Raw genomic sequence first — 11,672 nt, forward strand, 5'->3', positions numbered from 1 at the left:
GATAATATGATCACCCTAGATGAAGATTATGACTTGAAAGGGACTATCGTCACAATAAGGAACACTGAGGCTGCAGGGGTTCCACCCCGAAGGACCCTGATGATCATCGTACAGTTAAAACCTCCAGTGATAGTCCAGACATACCAACAATAGTCTACCGCCGTTATCAGTAATGAGGAGGATCGGGAATACAATATAGTCTTGTGGACATATTAGCATAAAGGGAAAGGCAAGATGACGGATTCCACAGCGGCTCATGGAATGACCAGGTTAGATAGGTGTTACATTTCACAGGAGGCAAACCGAGGAAATCCAGAAAGGGAATAGATTCATGATGGTAGGGTATAATCTCGTATTTTAGTCACTTATTGCACTCTAATTCAGTGCACTTTATTTGTGTTTGAGCGTTAATTGGTAGTGTTTTGCACTTATTGTGTGTTTTGTGCCTTGTAGGAGTGATTCCAAGCTATGTAGATGTTGTAGAGCTTATTTGAGCTATTTGGAGCTTTGAAGTTTGAGTAAAAGCCCAAGGGATTAAGACAGGATTGTGTTCCGGTGTCAAGGACCAAGTCTGGACAACAAAAATAAGCAAAAATCCATACTTTGAGAAAACTCCACAACCGTCGCATGTGGGGTGGCGCGTGGTGCGCCACAGATGCCCAAATCCTGCTTCCTATCAATTGTTGACCTCTTTAGATTTCCCCACTAATGCCCCGCATGGAGCATCACCCCATGTGGCGCGCCTGTGTAATTTTTACAGAGCCAATGTGCTATTTCAGCGAGGAGAAGGTTGTTTCATCTGGACCCGACCCTACTTGGTATAAATACACAGAAAAACATTATTTTCTAGACTTTTGATAGACTTTGGACCTAAGGAGGCTAAGGAGGAGTGGGAAGAACACAAGCACAAGGATTTCATCATTCCTTCCTCACTCAAGACCCGAGTTTGGATTGAATTTATGTTTTCCTATACTTTAATATTATTTGTAACGAATTTCTCCATATCAATGGAGTAGTTTCCTTTAGGGTTTGATATATTTGGTGTATTGATGATTGTTTGTGGATTATACCTCTAGTTTTATGTATTGAATCTTTTTGGATGATTTAATTATTGCATCTATATTCACTAGTTCATGTAATCGAGAGAGGCATAACTTGTGATATCTTTGCACTATATTGTTGGTTGAGTTCATTAATTCTTCTTAGTAACCGAATGAGGCTAGTTGAATCATTGATTAAACCTAGTTTCGAGAATAATCAAAAGTGGTTTTCCTAATGACTAATCCACTACGCATTCTTGCATAACTTCAAAGAGCATCAATTGGTTCATCTCACGAGATTAAGACTTAATCAAGATAGGAGTTTTTGCTGAACGTTTGAACTAATAATTGAGTGAATTCGAGAGGCTCACTTGAATATTAGAAGTGAATTATCTAGAGTTAGATCTCGAACAATTATCTTGCACATATCCTATAAAAACCCTATCTTCTCCCATTGATAACCTTCTTTGCTTATTCCTTGTTTCTATTGTCATTAGTCAACTGCTTTAAATTCTTAGTTAATTTTAGTTAGACATATTATAAATCTCAACTGTTGATCATCTTGGATAATAATCAAGCTAGAAACTTCAAGAATACTATTTAAATCTAATCCATGTGGATACGATATTATACTATACTATTATTGATTAGCGAGCATAATTGAAGTGTGTGATTCGAGCTCGTCAAATTTTGGCGTTGTTGCCAGGGATTGGCAATCAATAGTGTTAGAAATAGTTTGTATTGCTAATTCAAAAAATATTTTCTTTTTATTTTTATTTTATCTTTTTACATTTGGTGTTCATTGACTGTGCACGAGTTACAGGTTTAGATTGGTGCATGATTCGACCTTCTGCAAAAGAAGTGCTGCCATACGAACCCGAGATAGAAAAACTACTACGACAGCTGAGGAAGGAAAGAAATCTCACAGAGACATTAGGAAAGGTTGGTCATTTCTCAACCAAAGAACTTATGGCTGGAAATAGTGATGATAATGTAGATTTTACTGCAAGAGAGGTAGCCCAACAACGAGAAAAAGCTACACAGGATGCTGAGAAAGCAGCTATTAGAGAAGCACAGATTATCTATGAAGAAGAGAGGGGTGGGAGAATTACTCAAAATCAACCCTTGGATGCAGACCAGTTTGGAAATATAGCCCCCATGCATGGGAGACCATTGGGTGATTATGCTAGACCGGTCTACAATCATGGCTTATCGAGTGTTAGACCACCTCCAATTGCAGCTAACAATTTCGAATTGAAGCAAGGGTTGCTTCAAACTCTTTAAATCTGTTGTGTCTTTAGAGGAAATATGAACAAAGATCCAAACAGATATCTAATTGACTTCGAGGAGATTATGAATACCTTTCAATACAATGGTGTGTCACAAGATGCAGTGTACTTAAGGGCATTCCCCTTCACACTCAATGATGATGCAAAGTAGTGACTTCGAAGCTTGCCCACGGGATCGATTAGAACATGGGAGAAAATGACCAGAAAATTCCTTGATAAATATTTCTCCTCAGCTAAGACGGGCAAGTTTAGAAGAGAAATCCATAACTTTTGCCAGAGAATAGATTGAAACTATTTTTGAAGCATGGGAGAGGTTTAAGGAGATTGTTAGAAAGTGTCAACAAAGTGGAATTAAACTCTAGATACAACTTCGGACTTTTGGGATGGATTGACACCGGCCTCACGTAGAACATTGAGCAATGCAGCTGGAGGCCCTTTGATGAAGAAGAATCAAGAGGAGATAGTTACAATTCTTAATGAGTTATTTGAAGATGCTAAACAGTGGCCCTCTGAGAGTGCTAAAAGAAGAAGATTAACTGGTGTTCACCAAGTTGATGCTAGTACATATGTGCAGGTAGTACTAGATGCTATGGCTAAAGAAATACGAAAGCTGACCATAGCCTCGATACAAAATAAGCCTCACACAGCCCGTGATATATGTGGAAGAGGTCACCCTAGTCATTAGTGTCAATCTTCAATTGAGGAAGTGAGTGATGTAGGAAATTATAATTTTAATGCAGTGGGTCAGAAGCACCCCATATTTTCACAGAGTTCACCTAGGGGTACCGCTAATGCATGGAAACAAAACAACCCCAGATTTCAGGGATAAGGAGCTCATGGTTTTATGAATCAACCGAGGCAGCAGTTTCAGCCTCAATACCCCAATCAACCTGGTCCAGAAGATCTCATGAATGCCTTCATTATGAAAACTGATAAAAGATTTGAAGTACAAGGGGCAATAATTCAAAATTTAGAGAAACAAGTGGGACAAATTGCAACAATATTATCTGGAAGGGTTTCGGGCACTCTCCCTACTGATACTGAAAGAAATCCCAAAGAAACAATGAATAATGTAGCCTTGAAAAGTGGGCAAGTGTTGAAAGACCCTACCTCGATCAAGAAAGAATGATACTTGAAAAAGAAATTGGGGAGCAGCTGAAAAGTGATGATGACAAGAAGAAGAAAGGCCCAATGAAAGCTGATTAAAAGAAGTAGGAAGTAAAACATAGAAGGGAGGAACATGAGGAGAGCAAGCATATGCCTACGCTACCTTTCCCTCAAAAGTTATGTAGAAAAAAGCTGGATAAGTAGTTTGAGAGATTTCTGGATGTGTTGCAACAGGTTCATGTAAACTTACCATTCACAGAAGTGCTCTCACAAATGCCTTCTTATGCTAAATTCTTGAAAGTCATCCTTACAAAGTAGAGTAAAATAGAGGAGACTTTAGTGATCAAGCTTACAGAGCATTGCAGTGCGATATTACAAAATAAACTCCCAAAAAAGTGTGGAGATCCAGGGAGTTTTACTATACCTTGCTCTTTAGGAAATATTAATTTTGATAAATCTGTATGTGATTTTGGTGCCTCAATTAATTTAATGCCTCTATCTATTTACAGAAAACTATAGAAGGAGATTGAAGAGATAAGGTCTACACCAATATCGGTGCAGCTGGCAGACCAAACGACTTTAATACCCGAGGGGAAAGTGTAAGATGTGTTAGATCGGGTGGATAAGTTAGTATTTTGTGTGGATTTTATAGTGGTGAATATGGAGGAAAACATGGAGGTCCCCCTCATCCTAGGAAGACTATTTTTAACGACGGGTAGAGCGATATTAGATATACATGAGATAAAACTCATGCTTAGAGTGGGTGAGAAGACTGTGACTTTCAACATGGATGTAGAAAAGGGGGTGCAAAAAGGAAAACCGACTGCAAGTGTTGAATGCAGAGTGAAGGGCTCGAAGGAGAAGGTTGCGGTGAGTGAGAAAGATAAGTGTGGGGTGTACCCCAAGAAGGCTAAGAAGAAGCTGTCTGCATGGATGTGTGCATTAGTTCGGGCAAGGGGAATGGAGCCCTACTTCGACTCTGACCCCGACTAGATATTCAGGGAAGTTTCACTGCCTTATCTTTTTTAATTGTGTGTCATGGGGACATGCTACAACTTAAAGTGTGGGGTGGGGGATATTTATATGTACGTATGTACATTAGTTTTCATTTTGTTAGTTGTAGTAGTTGAGAGCGAATAAATAAATAAATAAATAAAACATTTAAAATTTTGGATTTTTCCCGACTGTGAATATCATCGATAGGTTTCTTGAGGGATTAAAGTCGAAATAAGAAGATAAAAAGATTTTCTTTTGTTAGGTAGTGTAATAATTCCCTCTTGGTTTTTCTTTGTGCCGCGGTTCTTTTCCAAGGGTTTTTTTTGAACCGAGTGTAGTTAGTTTTTATTTTTGTTAGGAGTAGGAAACCTTGTGCTATGATTTGAATTGAAGGCAATATCACTTAACTTTATTATGCCTTGAGAATAGTAAATGCTTTAGTTATGAGTGGTAGTCCAATCCTGACTGAGTTATGTGCCATGTGTGTGTGTGAGGTTTAGAGTATTTTGTGGATTGCATTTGATGTCTAGAACTTGCACCGTGTGTTAGCAAAGCGAAATAGTTGTCTCAAATATATGCTTTTACCCACCTAATTGTTATGTATCTTAGTTAACCCCTTTGAGCATGTAATCCTATTTCTTTGGCAACCACATTACAAGCCTAACCCATTTGTTTAAATCGACCATCTATTTGAACATTGTACTTCTCGTGAGCACTTAAATTTGTTATGAACTTTGTAAAAGTTGAAGTGTGGGGTGGTTGGTTTGCCTTTTGAGTGGAACTATTGAAACAAGGAGAAATGTGCAATGTTTTGAAAAAGTAAGAGCCACTTGAATTAAGAAAGAAAGGAAAACAAATAAGTGTATGATTGTGAAAAATATTCCTTGATAGTGGTGACTCTTGATGTATTTGTGCTTAAAGAAGTAGGGAGTTAATGTATATTGATGTGAATGTGGAGTTTTGGTTTGACATAAGTGTGGGGTTTTGAATGGTTAATTGTATGTATTAAAGTGCTGAGGGAGGTGTAGTCATTCTTATATCCAAAAGTATCCTACCATCCCGTAGCCTACATTACAACCAATTAAAGTCCTACTTGATCCTTGACTGAATGAGCTCAATTAGTAGAGTAGTACACTACGGGAAATCCTATGGTATGTCGTTTGTGGCATATGAATGTTGTTTCTGAGAGTGAGTGAATTCTTTCTATCTTAAGCTCCTGATCGTTCTTAAATTTTATTGTGCGTTGAACTACTCTTTGGACATAAGGAGGCTAAGGAGGAGTGGGAAGAACACAAACACAAGGATTTCATCATTCCTTTCTCACTCAAGACCCGAATTTGGATTGAATTTATGTTTTCCTATACTTTAATTTTATTTGTGATGCATTTCTCCATATCTATGGAGTAGTTTCCTTTAGGGTTTGATGGATTTAGTGTATTGATGATTGTTTGTGGATTATAACTCTAGTTTTATGTATTGAATCGTTTTGGATGATTTAATTATTGCATCTATATTCACTATTTCATGTAATCGTGAGAGGCATAACTTGTGATATCTTTGCACTATATTGTTGGTTAGGTTCATTAATTCTTCTTAGTAATCGAAAAAGGCTAGTTGAATCATTGATTAAACCTAGTTAGGAGAATAATCGAAAGAGGTTTTCTTAAATACCAATCCACTATGCATTCTTGCATATCTTCACAACGCTTTAATTGGTTCATCTCGTGAGGTTAAGACTTAATCGAGAGAGTTTTTGTTGAACGTTTAAACTAATAATTGAGTGAATTCGAGAGACTCACTTGAACATTAGAAGTAAATTATCTAGAGTTAGATCCCGAACAATTATCTTGCACCTATCCTATCAAAACCCTATCTTCTCCCATTGATAACCTTCTTTGCTTATTCCTTGTTTCGATTGTCATTAGTCAATAACTTTAGATTCTTAGTTAATTTTAGTTAGACATCTTATAAATCTCAATTGTTGATCATCTTGGATAGCAATCAAGCAAGAAACTACGAGAATACTATTTAAATCCAATCCCTGTAGATACGATATTATACTATACTCCCTCCGTTCCAATTTATGTGACCTTGTTTGACTGGGCACGAAGTTTAAGAAAAAATGAAGACTTTTAGAATTTGTGGTCCTAAACAAGTCAAAAAGGGCCCCGGAGTATTTGTGTGGTTATAAAAGCTTCTCATTAAGGGTAGAATTGTAAGTTCAAGCAAAATTATTTTCAAATTTAGAAAGGGGTCATTCTTTTTTGAAAGGACTAAAAAGGAAATAGGTTCACATAAACCGGAACGGAGGGAGTACTATATTTGATAAGCGAGCATAATTTAAGTGTGTGATTCGAGATTGTCAATTTAGAGGAGGAATATAATAGATATTGAGGCCGCATAATTTTGGAAGAATATGACAGCTAAAGAATACTATGTGGAGGAGCAATTGAAGAAAACGCATGCACATATATCGATCATGGACTCTCTAATGAGTTTTGACAGTCATAAAGATGCCTTGATAAAAGTGTTAAGTGAAGTGAGCGTGCCGAGCAACACTAATAGTGAGACACTAGCAGCAACCATCGGGAAGATGGTCGAGGCGAACATGATTACCTTCCGAAGAGATGAACGTCCAGTAGAAGGCGTGGGTCACCATAGAGCTTTACATATCACCGTCAAATGCGTAGATAAAGAGGTGTCCTGAGTACTTGTTGATGGAGGATCTAGAGTCAATATTCGCCCGCTCTCTACTCTACGAGCATTGGGTATTCCTCTGAGAGAAGTGAAAGAAAGCCATGTGAGGGTGAGAGCTTTCGACGGGTCACAGAAAGACATCATTGGGGAAATTTACTTAGCTCTGCAGATTGGACCAATTAAGTTCCCAATATTGTTCCAACTAATAGACATTTCATCCTCATAGGAACTATTGTTGGAAAGACCATGGATACCTATGGTAGGGGCAATTCTATTCATGGAGTTCGAGTGGGGTTCTCAAGAGATTGTAGTTCACGGTGAATGGAGCCAGTCGGCTTATCAAGAACAAGCAATTCCGTTCATTGAAGGATTAGACGGGGTCACTTTTCACGCGGTCGAAATTATGCAGACTATGGAAATGGAGGAGACTGAGCAAATCTAGCTATGCAGTCACCATACAAATCAAAGATGGCTATTAGAGAAATGATGAACTACGGGTACTGACCAGGGACCAGGATAGGAGCCCGATCAGATGGGATAATAGAGTCGATCGAGCCAATAGGACAGAAAAGTAGAGTCAGTTTAGGGTACCAACCTCCAACTGGAAATAGTTACACTAGTGGCTTCGAGAAAAAGGCTTTTGTGCCAGAGCGTGTTTCGGGTCCGGGTCATATCTCAACACTAGAGGACGACATCGTTGATGGAATGGGAAGGCTATTTGTGACCATGATTGAGGAATGCTGTGATACAATTTATATCAAGACACTGACCATTCGGGATGCCGGACCAGGAGAGGACTTGCAGAATTGGACTGACATCCCGTCTCTAGATCGCCCAGAGTCTTGGTAGTGTAGAATTGTAAATTTTTTGGAAAACAATGCACGGTCAATTGTGGCTTGAACCATGCCTGTACTCTTTTGTCATTCGCGTCCTTGAACACTTAGACGTTCCCTTTGATGAAATAAAAAGAATTGCTTTCTTAAAATTATTACAAACTTATTTATTGCTTCATTTATACTTAGTTTTTCTTCTTAGTAATCAGAACGATAAAAAACCGCATTCCATAATCATGACATGTAATGCAACCCTCGAGCAAAGTGATCCAGACTACGAGGAGTACGAAGAAAGCATAATGCTATATAATCTCCCATGAGAGATCGAGTAATTGGAAAGCCAAAAAAAGCCTAACCTTGAAGAGACAGAAGTAATCAACTTGGGAAGCCAAGAAGATGTGAAAGAAACTCGAATTAGCATCCATTTAGAAGTAGAGAAGAAAGAAAAACTAGTCGATCTCTTCCGAGAATACATCGACGTATTCGCGTGGTCATATGAAGACATTCCCGGATTGAGTAGCGACATCATTTTGCATCAGTTGCCCATTGATCCTGCCAGACCGCTAGTTAAACAAAAACTCAGAAAGTTCAAGACGAATTTGAGTTTGAGGATAAAATAAGTGACTAAGTATATTGAGGCAAAGGTGGTGAGGGTCACCAATTATCCCAGATGGTTGGAAAAGATCATACTGGTTGCAAAGAAGGATAGGAATATTAGGATATGTGTGGACTATTGAGATCATAACAAGGCCAGTCCAAAGGATGACTTTATTTTACAAAACATTCACATCCTCATAAATAATTGTGCGAAGCACGAGTTGTAGTCATTCATGGATTGTTTCGCTGGGTACCATCAGATTCTAATGCATGAAGAAGATGCATAGAAGACATCATTCACTAGTCCTTGGGGAGTTTATTGCTATAGAGTCATGCCATTCAGCCTCAAGAACATTGATATTACTTACATGAGGGCCATGACGACCCTCTTTCACAACATGGTTCAAAAAGAACTCAAGGTATATGTGGATGAAATCATCATCAAATCTCGAAAGAGTGAAAAATATTTGGACGACCTGAAGAAGTTTTTCGAATGCTTGCGGAGGTACAGTCTGAAGTTGACTCCCGCAAAGTGTGCATTCGAAGTCCCTGCTGGGAAACTGTTAGGTTTCATCGTGAGAGGGAAAGCGATAAAGTTGGATCCTTCAAAGATCAAAGCCATTCAATACTTACCGCTGCCTAAGAGCAAGAAGGATGCGATGAGTTTCCTTGGCAGATTAAATTACATTAGCAAATTCATAGTCCAGTCTACAATAATTTGTGATCCCATCTTCAAGCTACTGAAAAAGGATGTTCTTACAAAATTGACAGAAGAGTGTTAGAAAGCCTTCAACAAGATCAAGGAGTACCTATCCAATCCACCAGTATTGTTCCCCCCAAGCCCGAGAAGCCATTATTATTATATTTGTTTGTTTTGGACAATGCATTTGGATGCCTGTTGGGACAACATGATGAGACTGGGTGGAAAAAACAGGCTATCTACTACCTGAGCAAGAAGTTTCACTATGTGAAGCTAAATACGGTTTGATACAACGAACCTACTGTGCTTTGGCTATGATCCCCCAGAGGTTGAGGCACTACATGACAACATACACCACATATCTAATATCCCGGCTCGACCCGCTCAAGAACATCTTTTATAAGCTGGCCAAATGGCCAGATTCTTCTCAGCGAGTTTGACATTGTATACATAATGCAGAAGGCCATCAAAGGATAAGATTTAGCCGACCACCTTACGGAGCTAGTGGACAAGGATTATTAGCCGGTCACTATATACATTCCAGATGAAGAAGTGTTGTTCACCAGAGAAGGCATCGCAGAGTCATACCCAGGATAGAGAATATTCTTTGACGGAGCAGAAAATTTCAAAGGAATAGGAATCGGGGCGGTCTTAATTTCAGAATCAGGACAACAGTACCCAACATCAGGATGGCGGTCGACATGAACATCAAGGAGCTTCTAGTCATAAGAGATTCTGGTTTGTTGATACATCAAGTTCAAGGAGAATGAACTACAAGGAATGTCATGATCCTTTCGTACATGCATTGCATAAAGCAGTTATGTAAGAAGTTCACAAAGAAGATCGAGTTTAAACCCATTCCTAGGATCCATAACAAGTTTTTGGACGCTCTCACAACCTTGTCATCCATGATCCAGCATCTAGATAAGAATTACATCGATCCTATTGAGATAGAGGTCCAGAATCAGCATGCGTATTGTTTCCATGTTGATGAAGAGCTGGACGATAAGCCATGGTACTACAACATCAAGAGGTTTTTGGAAACAAAATAGTATCTAGAGAATGCCACCAATGGTTAGAAGCGAGAACTTAGAAGGCTAGAAAATAAGCTTTTCCTCAACTAGGAAGTTCTGTATAGAAGGACCCCAGACTTGGGTCTGTTAAGACTTATAGATGCTACTGAAGCAACCAAATTTCTAGAAGAAGTACATGCAGGGACATGTGGACCTCTGATGAATGGCTTCACCTTAGCCAAGAAGATTTTAAGAGTCAAATACTTCTGGATGACCATTGAGAGTGGTAGCATTCGCTACGTGCAGAATTGCCAGTAGTGCCAGATTTATGGGGCTTTCATCCAGGTTACACCAAATGAGTTGAGTGTAATGGGTTCATCTTGGCCATTTGTCGTTTGGGGCATGGACATAATAGGACCCATAGAGCCCATTGCATCAAATGGACACCATATCATCTTGGTAGCCATTGACTACTTCACCAAATGTGTCGAAGCTTCTACATACAAGGCCATCATGAAGAAAGTAGTGACATATTTCGTCCGTAACAAAATAGTCTACCGATTCTGGATACTTGAGTCAATCATCATTGACAATGCAGCCAATCTCAACAGTGATCTCATGCGGGAAATTTGCGAAAGATTCAGAATCTACCATCATAATGCTATAGCTTACAGACCGCAAATGAATGGAGCAATTGAAGTAGCCAACAAAAAAATAAAAAGGATTCTACGAAAATAGTAGACAATCATAGGTAGTGGCACAAGAAGTTATCCTTCGCCCTGTTAGGTTATCGAACCACTATGAGAATATCCACTGGGGAAATTCCATACATGTTAGTATATGGCAACGAAATTGTGATACCCATATAGGTCGAGATACCATCCTTGAGAGTCATTCACGAAGCCAAGTTAGATGATGCATAATGGATACGGGTCAGGTGGGAGAAACTCATGCTCATTGATACAGAGAGAATGGAGGCTGTGTGCCATGGTCAGCTGTATCATAATAGGATGGCCAGTGCATTCAACAAGAGGGTGAAACCTCATCAATTTACATCGGGTCAGTTGTACTCGAAGAAGATATTCCCTCATCAAGAAGAAGCCAAGGGAAAGTTTGCGCCAAATTGGTAGGGTCCTTACGTGGTTCATCGAGTATTGTTGCGAGGAGCTTTGATGTTAGCAGAGATGGATGTAAGAGTCAGCACAAAGCCTATGAACTCATACAGAATCAAGAGATACTACATTTGAAGACAATAGGGTTGGGTTTTGGTTGTAACAGAACTACGCCCGACCTGACTTCCCATTGAGGGATACGTAGGCAACCCATGTAGGGTTCGGTCTCTCTCTCCCATCTCTTCTTTTGTAATAGAAAATCAAAACATATTTTGTATGTATTCGGAA

The 11,672-nt window shown here is 39.1% G+C and overlaps 1 non-coding gene across 1 annotated transcript; it reads right to left on the minus strand.

The window, feature by feature from the left end:
• Nucleotides 1–2,573: 2,573 nt before the first annotated feature.
• On the minus strand, nt 2,574–2,681 carry LOC117274331 (small nucleolar RNA R71). Its single transcript, XR_004504437.1, has one exon. It is a non-coding gene; the product is annotated as a small nucleolar RNA R71 (small nucleolar RNA).
• Nucleotides 2,682–11,672: the final 8,991 nt, after the last annotated feature.

This window comes from Nicotiana tomentosiformis, chromosome 5 (assembly GCF_000390325.3).
Source record: "Nicotiana tomentosiformis chromosome 5, ASM39032v3, whole genome shotgun sequence".
In the NCBI taxonomy this organism is placed as follows: domain Eukaryota; kingdom Viridiplantae; phylum Streptophyta; class Magnoliopsida; order Solanales; family Solanaceae; genus Nicotiana; species Nicotiana tomentosiformis.